This window comes from Astatotilapia calliptera, chromosome 6 (genome assembly GCF_900246225.1).
Source record: "Astatotilapia calliptera chromosome 6, fAstCal1.2, whole genome shotgun sequence".
Classification (NCBI taxonomy): domain Eukaryota; kingdom Metazoa; phylum Chordata; class Actinopteri; order Cichliformes; family Cichlidae; genus Astatotilapia; species Astatotilapia calliptera.
In genome coordinates this window covers 11,361,787-11,371,545 of record NC_039307.1, presented here as the reverse complement: position 1 = coordinate 11,371,545, position 9,759 = coordinate 11,361,787, and positions in this window count along the sequence as shown.

Below are 9,759 nucleotides of genomic sequence, written 5' to 3'. Positions count from 1 at the left end.
TGTGTGTATATATATATATATATATATATATATATATATATATATATATATATATATATATATATATGTGTGTATATGTATATATATACATATATATATATAATAAAATATGTTACTTCTTACAAGAAAAAGAATGACTGAAAACTCAGTAATTTATGGAAATTAAGTAATAGCTATTATTTGAAAATTCATTTTTTAACATGACCAATACTCCATGGCTGCCTAAAGACTTGTTTCAAACAGAGCAGCACAGAAAGACTCAGGACAGCACCGCACGGCAAACTTCAATTATCAGCTTGTGAACGCCTGTGCCAGCCAGTCCCGGTGCAAGTTACATTTTATCCTTTTAAGCATTTTTCTCAAGTGTCAAAAGTAGTAGCCTTGAATCATGGCACAAAATATGTGGGTTCTTTTTGTGAAAGCAAAGTGACTTTTAACTTTCATCACCTAATACCAGTCACGTTGAGTCCAAGCACCAGTGAGTTATATTACAGTACATGCTGGGCATTGATTGGCTTTTAAGGCAGACACTGACACTGAATTGTATTTTAAAGTTAAAAATGATGTCTGGGTTAATATCAATCATTCTCCCAAAAACTTGCGACACATGGTTGCTGTCTGCAACTGATGTGCTGAGAATTGGATGTGGATGAAGCAGATTCAACAACAGAAAAGCGTCTTTGTTAGGCTGCGAACAAGAGGAGCAAAGAGCAGGTTCCAAGGAAAACAGAGCACCAAGGTAGCACATGAGAAAAGTGACAACAAAGACTAAAGGAATGTATGAGCATATATTGACACTGAGAACTAACTGGGGTTACATGTATGAAGATAATCAAACAGGCAGAACGTTACAGACTTATATAAACAAAACTAAAGCTCAATAAATAAATATAGGCCAATCAGACGAAAGTGGACAGTTTTTTTCTCTCATCTGACTGAAACTATCAGGACAAACAAACAAGGCTGACACTGTATCCTAACAGCATATTCAAGTTTTAAAGACCCCTCCTGCAGCATGCATAAGACTAGGGATGGCTGTGGAAGTGGCAAACTTACCCATATTTTGTTCTGTTCCTGTCTGTGTGATGTAGAAACTGTTGACCCCAGGAGACTCCCTCAGATGCTGTCCATCTTTTATGAGTTCATGAAGCGACCAGAAAGTTGCATGCATGCATGCAAACTAACTCTAGAGGGCAATGTGTTTCATCTTATCAGACATACTAGCAGCTACCCTAGTGTTTTTCCACAGGTACTAATATAAAACGTATCATATCATCAGGCACAATCATGCTTGTCTGTTAAAATAAACAGCAAAGCCACAAACTAATTAATTCCAATCTTGCAGTTGTGTGAAAAAGAGTTTGTCATTTTAAATACCCGTTCTCATTCATTTACTAGTTGTGAAACATTTAATTGAATCAAGCTTCTCTTTATTCAGTGACAATTTTCTTTCTGTCAGGGATTTCACTGCATGACTGATTCACTTTTTCCATTCCAGTGTTCAGTGTTACTCTGGCTGTTTCACAAAAGTCTTTCACATAAATCCCTCTCCATGTGGTCTTCTGTGAGTTTCTTGTCAGCCTAAAACACAATGAAAACTGTTTGTAAAGTAAGAAGACGGTAAAATAAATAAAACATCAGCTCCAATCATTTGAATGCATGTTTACAGGTCTGTGGGACATTTTTGCAGTGAAGCATCTTTTCGCTCATCCCATTTGTGATGTTCAGAGCTCCCCTTAAAGGCAAAAAGACTTAAAAACTAATCATCTATCACACTTTCTGCAATAAGTGCCCTTCTGATTAGCTGCTAGTTATCTAGTATGTAACATATGTTAGTACTTTACCAAATCAAGTAGTGAAAAGCAAGTACATTTACTCAATTGCTCAAGTACTTGAGGAGTCTCCAAATATTTATTCACAGTTGCAGAAGTCCTTATTTATCTTATACTTGATTTTGGTGTAGCCCCACAGTTCATTCTTTGTCTGAAGCTCGTTTGGCTCCTCTACTATAACTAAGCCTTCTTCTGATTGGCTACCCCTTACACTCAGAAGGGTTGAACAGTCACAAATGTGTGTCCAAGATGCCCATATAAAGGACACTTCCTCATATAGACATCATACATAGGTTGAACACTCTAGCCTGAGCTTTTGTCAGATACCAAATCACTGTGAGTGGTATACACCAAATGTTTGTTATTTAAATTGCTTATTTATTCGTTTTTTTCATATTTGTTAGTCTCATATGTTTCGAATCATCAAAAAAATTAATATTAGACAAAAATAGCCAAAATAAAACTAAAATTAGTTTTTAACCCTTGGTAAAACCTCAAAATCCCATCCTTTCGTGAACCTCGGGACCAAAAATGGTCCCGCCCCAAAAGTGCTCTAAAAATGTTATATATCAATATTTTTTTCTACTTTAAATTAGTCAATCTTTTAAAACTACTTCTGCTTAAAATATCCATGTCAAGTTTTAATTATATTTTCATTGTTTTAACCCTTTAAATCCCAGTTTTATTATATGAGCGCCCTGTTTTTTTAGCTCCAAAAAACAAAAAAACTAAATATTTTCCAAAAAAAACATTTGAAGTAATATTTGTTTGTTATTATAATTAGGCCTTTAGATGGACTAAAGATTGGCACCAACAGTCATTTCGATCGCCTTTTATTTTTTTTTCCAGGAGCGCATTTCATAAAATGCACACTATCGACCACGCCCAAAAAGTGCTATAAAAAATTTATATATTAATATTTTATTCCACTTTAAATTAGCCAATCTTTTAGACCTACTTCTCCTTGAAATATTCATGTCAAGTTTTAATTACATTTCGCGGATTTTAACCCTTTATATCCCGGTTTCGTCACATGAGCGCACTGCTTTTTTTGCCCCAAAAACATAAAACATAAAATATTTTCCAAAAAAAACATTTGAAGTAATATTTTATTGTTATTATAATTAGGCCTTTAGATGGACAAAAGATTGGCACGAACATTAATTTCGATCTGGTTTTAATTTTTTTTCCAGAAGCCAAAAATGTCCCCAGGCGGCGCTGCTGCTCCTGCTCCCCCGGGGAGGAGTGCCTCTGCCGCGGGTGTGTTTCGCGCAGCGCCGGAGCATATGGTTCGGTTCCCGTGTCTGCAGCACACACTTCCGCTACCACGTGAAAACAAATACGTCATTTCCTGTTGATTTAAAAAAAAAAAAAAAATCAAACGAACCTAAGGGTAGAAAATGGTCCGGAACTAGCAGCGGGGCAGGCTGCTGTGGTACGCGGGAAATTAGTGTGCCTTTTCCGGGTATCTGTCTCGAGCAGGCCGCTGGAGAACATGTGTATGTTCCAGCAGGCGTCACATGTGGAGCAAGGGCGCCACCCGGTGGACAAATAAAAAAAATTACAACTCTAAGGCCTGTAGTCACTTTTTGGCACAACACCGGAAACCTGACGATCGATTTGACCGTAATTTTTCTGGCGTGAAAAATAGCGTTTATAATGGGTTTCAATGGGGCACAAATCGGCCACGAGGTTTGATAGTGGATGTATGCCTTTTATTCAGCCATTTAAGCTCATTTAAAAAACTCAGACTGAAATTTTAAAATAAAATGGGAAAAAAATACATGTTTGAAAATTTGGCTATACTCCATTAAACACAGTGGAAATGGCGTGGAATTAAAAAACGGAAAGGCCACGAAATGGTCCCAGGTTCTACAGAGGATGTTTTCATTTACTAAGAGGAAAAAAGCAATCCAAACCTACTTGACCCAGTGTTAAAAAAGACACCGGTTTGTGATGTTAAACTGACCCCAGTGTGGCTGAATTAAAATAATTCAGAGAAGAAGAATCGGCCAAAATTTCTCCACGATGATGCCAAAGACTCATTGCCAGTTATTTAAAATATTTGATTGCAGTTTTTGCTGCCAAGTATAGCAGAACCAATTATTACTTTTCATGTAAGTCCAGGTAGGTTTGGATAGATTTTTTCCCTTAATATTTTTTCCCTATTAAGTCTGGTTATTTTCATTTATTTATTTATTAACATTAATTTGATATCAGAAACATTTTAGCGTGACAAAGATGCACAAAAAAAGGAAATCAGGAAAGGGCAAAGAGTTTTTCACAACACTATATAACAAAAACTAAGAGGAAGCACAACTGATGCTCTGATCAAGTGCCACAACAGGAGAGCAATGACGAGATCATTCTGCACAAAAAGTACTTTTACTTCATTTTTGGCATGTTTCTGTACATCTTTTTAAATAAGTAAAAAGCAGAAACACTACTACCACTACTTTTTCGTAAGTTATATTTTGAATATGAGAATACATCTTTTACCTAAAATAAAGTACGTCTTTTCTCGTATTTGTACAGACTTGACAGAAACACAACCCACCTCTCCAGGTCTTCAGTTTTTCTTGGCATTGTGGTCTGCATGTGTGCGTGTATGTGCAGCTCAAATTTCATGTCTTGACTCTTGTGAGACAGCACATATGTAAGACAATGATAGACACAGTTATTACCAGCTCAGTTTTCAGCTCGATGCTGCTTTGAAATTCACTCTAAATTCAGCTTGAATCAACTAATCTTGGATTAACACAAGGCGGCATCTGTTTGGGAAGGAAAATGAATATTTACAGGAGATTTTTTTAAAGCCCGACTGCTGCCTTGTTTAAATATCCGCTTGCTGCGGTTGCAGGAAGCATGCAAATGAAAAAGTATGAAACAGTCTTGAGAGGCCCCCCTTAGTCTTTGCAAAGAATAGGGTTCAGATCTTGTAAGGCTGCGAGCGCTCTGCTGTTATTTGATGTCTTCGTGCTAATGTTTGGTTTGGCTTCGTGACATCGGTGCAACTGCAACTAGAACACCAGCATTCAAGCACTCTTGCTGGCAATCATCTACCCCGCTGAAGTGTCCTTGAGGAAAAAAGTAAATTCCTGCCAGCTGCTCTGCATCTGATCCTTCAGGAAGTTGCTTTATTGCTTTCAGTGAAATAAACAGATCTCTTCTAGGTCTTTCACTTTTGTGATCCTGTCAAGAGAAATCTGAAATACATCCTTGAAAAGAAAAACATGTGAAATAACTTTTTTTTTTTCCATAAAATACTAGCTAAGTTTAGTTGGTGGGGCCTCTGATCGTATTCACGTGAAGGAATCAGTTGGGAAAATAGTTTTGGTTAAGGTTAATCTTCTGTTCATAACTCACAAGGGATGCCAAATAAAGAGGTTTCTTTGCTTTGGTAAAACTTGGAAAACAACATTGTGAAATTTGAGGTTAAATTCCTGCATGCCAAAGTAAAAGGAGTGAAGAATTAAGAATACCACAGTGAGTGGTAAATGTTTATACGAGCTCCCTCTTTTCATGTAACCTCAACTTATAAAGTCTGTAATAGGAAAACAGCATTGATTATTTTCTATTCTTTCTTTAAATGTAAAGTCTTATGCTCATTACCTAACACTTTTCAGCGTATAGCTGCCCATGTTAAAATGTAAACCATGTGCCGTGCATGGCTTCCAGCTGCAAATAGTTTACTTAAGGGGTCCTAGTCATCCAAACAGAACGCTGACAAGTGCTCTTCGCATTTCTCATAACACTCTGGAGAGTCAAGTAACAAGAGAGGAAAGATAAGGCTTTTTGCCTTAAATCCAGGAAGAGGTCTATGGAGAGGGACTTGGTGGTGACAGTTGAAGCCTTCAAACGTGATGCCAGCTTGGTTTCACGAATGCAGAAGCTGGATGTTTGTATGAAACAGATGACAAATAATGAAAACAGCTTAGTGGAAGTGCGCTACATGTGCCCATGTGTCTTGGTATTAGAGCTGCGTGTGCAACATGTCGAGAAGTGAGGCTTACTTTTTTCTGTGACCTGCATGAAACGATACCTCCACCTCAAACGTAAAGCTCAGGAAATGTGTGTCCACCAGATGTAGCCATATATCACCCTGCAGTGTCAACTTGACTTTATGACCCTGTAATTTATGGTATATATTTTCATATCCAAGGGCTAACTTCATTCCTTTCTTAGTTTTTTTTTTTACTACCTCAGTCGTCTCCCTCCCATTGAACTGTAGCAGTAATTAAGTTCTGGTAATGTTTGGTACTTGCGTGTGTTTGTCGGAACGTGCACAGTCACAGTTCAGGGGTTCTTTTAGTTTTCAAATTAACACATGCAGCATCAAGTTTTAAATTATTCAGTGTTTGCGCTACCAGGATTCAGGTTTTTATTAAAATAACAAGACATTTTTGCAAGTTGAATATGTGCTCGTGAAGCGCTTCACAGTTTAGTCTTTCCTTTATCCATTAGGAGTCATGCTTAAGTGAACCCTGAAGGCAAAATACATTTGTTAAAAATGGTTTTATTTTGGTGAGTGAGTAAATATAAATATTAATGTCATTAAATAACTTTTGCCGCTTTGCACACATAGATTGCTGTGAATGGGCAAACTTCAATCAGGCATGTTTTGGCCAAAACTCTGCGCAGCAAGTTCGGAGACAGTGGCAGGGACAAGATGAAACACATCAACCTAAAAAAGCTGCCTCTGCCTGCATCTCTTCATGTGTTTACCATACAGGTTTTATAGAGTTCATGTTTTTCCTCTGTCAGCTCTCTCTTATCATCTTCAGATGTCCTCCCACTCAGCCCCAGTAATCCTGACAGCTGACTGTTACCTCTCTCTCTCCAAACGTTATCAGTTTCAAGGACAGGGAAAATTGGGTCTCTGAAGTAAAATTGTTCAATGTCTTAGTCATTCTCTGTGTGCTGCACACAATTACCCCTCTCAGCTGTATAGCTCTATCATCAGTTTGCTCAATTACAACAGCTGATTCTGTGTTGTGCCACTTCACCTCCGTCGCACCATTTTCAGAGAATGGATTTTGTGGCTTGATTCCAAGTTGATGAGGGTGATGAACAAGAGGCAGGGCAGCATCTAGCTAGAACTTCCCTTTGTCATTCACCATACTCAGTTTCAGTCAGGTCAGTGACAGCTCATCCAGCCCTTATGTTCTGTTAATACTTCAGACGTGCCAATGTAATGGCAGCTGGGTGACAGCAGGAGATGAAAACTCCTTTGTTTAGTAAAAGCTTTAATGTCAGTTTGCATAACGTGTCATCAGATAAAGATAATAAATGAAGATAGCTTGATAAATGGGCCGAATATTAGTTTTTCCTTGCTGAATAATTTCAGCATAGCAACAAATAAGATTAAAAATAAGCATTTATCAGTGTCAGTGATTGTGTGACATGAATTTTGTGCTAGCTAAATGTTTAACATTCATACAGATCTGTGATTTTTTTTGTGAATAAAAATGGGGAAACAGTAAATCTGCCAAATTCTCATTTAGTAACACCTCAGAGTTTCACAATTGCTGCACCTGTAATAAAGAAAAAGGCAAAGGTGGAAGCGTGAAGGTGGAAATGACAAACATTATGAAAGCCAAAATGAAAGAGACAACTGATTTCTGAAGCTTGAAAATAGGAAAGCAAAGGTCTTTCTGAGGGTTTACCAACAAAAATACCACGACTGACCTTCAATAAATGGAGATCCATCCTTTACCAACAAACTGAGGGTTTTAAGGCTTCTTCACAACTGCCTATATTTATTCTACATCAGAAGCAGAAGATGTGACTATAATCACGATCCATTCTTTAAAACTGCTAAATAAACTGCCAAATGAATGGGAGTGCACAAGCACTGACATGCTTTTATTTGGCATCTTTGTCCAGAGTGTTGACTGCTAACATACGATTTATGGACTCTACCGCAGTGAAAAGTCTGATGAAGATAAGGTAAGGATAAACAGTGTGAACGGATTAGGACGAGAGCTAACGTAGATCCAAAGCGATGAACTAATGTCAAAATCTGTCATTATGATTTTTAAATGTCACTGGATTATGCTCACAAATCAAACCAGTGTAAAGAATTTTGCAGATTTTGTCTTACATTAACAAAGAAAACAACAAAAGCACGAATCTTATTTTCTTTAGGTGACGAAAGAGGTGATTCCTCAGTTTCTTTACCCGACTTCACTTTTTAACCCGGCAGCCATGCAAAGGTATAAACACAGTATGGAATGTGAAGTATCGTGCATGCCCTTAGATGCATAGAGTATTTTAATGGAAGTTGATGTATGCTTTTCTTTTTAAACCATGTTAATGCCATGTTTTATAAAGCCTATAGGTAGTTTTTATGCTATTTAAACCAACTGCATAGCTCTGATATGAGCTGATAGAATTGGTGGCTTACTCACAGTGCAGTTTGCTGAATTATTGAAGGGTAAAATTTAAGTGTTGTTATCTGAAATGCTGACACCTTTGACTTGGAGCAGATGGATCTTGCATGCGGCAGTGTAGGTTGGATTTGTCAGCAGAAGGCTAAGAGACACTACTGGACACACAGGAAGCCCACTCAGAATGCTCTCCCCAAAGCGAATTAATGAAACATTTTGTATACCCAGTAAAGTAATGCAAATAAAAGCATTTTTAAAATGCCATCACATTGGTTTTCCTATCCCGTCACTCTTCTTTCTTTCCACGGGGTTAATATGTGTGCTGCGATATTTTGGAGCTCGGTCTCTGATCACAGCAGTGCTGTGCAGGATCAAAGCCAGAGTGATTAAGGTGTGTAATAAGGTGAGATTAATTGTGAGTTTTATGCCCCAGAGTTTGTTCAGATTGTGCTGTCACAGAGTAAAATGCAAAGCTCTTGCACATTTCCCTGTATGTGTCTGTTTCTGTCTGGGCATGTTCATTTTACCCTGCACCTGGGAACAGAACTGTTGACTCTGTCATCTCAATTAATTCTGCAAATGATCCTGTAGATCTCGCTGCCAGTACTTGCACAAGGTGTGACTGAGCAGGCATTTCTTTACATTTTTATGTGTGTAAGCTGCTTAATTCCCTTCTCACATCAAAATTATTAATATTCTTGTAATAAATTAATATGGTTTTATTATCTGACCTGCTATGATTCCAGGTATCAGCTTGAAAAAGCTCTCTTTATCCCTGTACTATCTTTGAATTCATCCTAAGAGACATCCTGACTTCTCATATCCAAAAAAGGTATATGTAATTTTTAGTCTAAGTCAGACTTAAGGAGTTGTTTCTGGTTTAAGAATAAGTGTGCCGTGCTTATCTTGAACCGATTACTTGTTACACTGTCAGTTACATGCTACATTTTGTTTTCATGCTGAGATGAGACAGTCCCACAGCAGTTTGTGCATCTCCATGTCAATCCCAACATCCCCCACAGCTCCAGCTCTGGTGTCTCTGAACCAGTACATGACAAGCTGCTCCGTCATTGTGACTGCCAGCAGAAGCCCAGCCAAACCTCTGAAGGCTCTTAATCAGAATCTGAAAAACTCATGCCAAGCATCATGTTTGACAGAGGAGACAAGGAGCCCGCTCTAAAAACTCAGAAAAACATATGCTCTCAGTCCTTGATGAAGGCAATGAGCCATGAAGGAACTACATGGCGGCACAGTAGAGGCTTTGACCTCTAAAATTATATCCTTTGCATGTTTCTATTCAATTTCCCTAGAAAAAGAAAAACATAAATATGTAAAGTCTTGTACATAAAGGTCATGTACATTTATTTAGGTTGTAAAATGCATATTAATTACACTACCAGAAGAAAAGAGACTATAATACATGCATCAGGCATAACATTATGACCACTGATGGGTGAATAACACTGATTATCTCTTCATCATGGCACCTGTTAATGGGTGGGTTATATTAGGGATCAAATCGACGTTTTTTTTTCTTC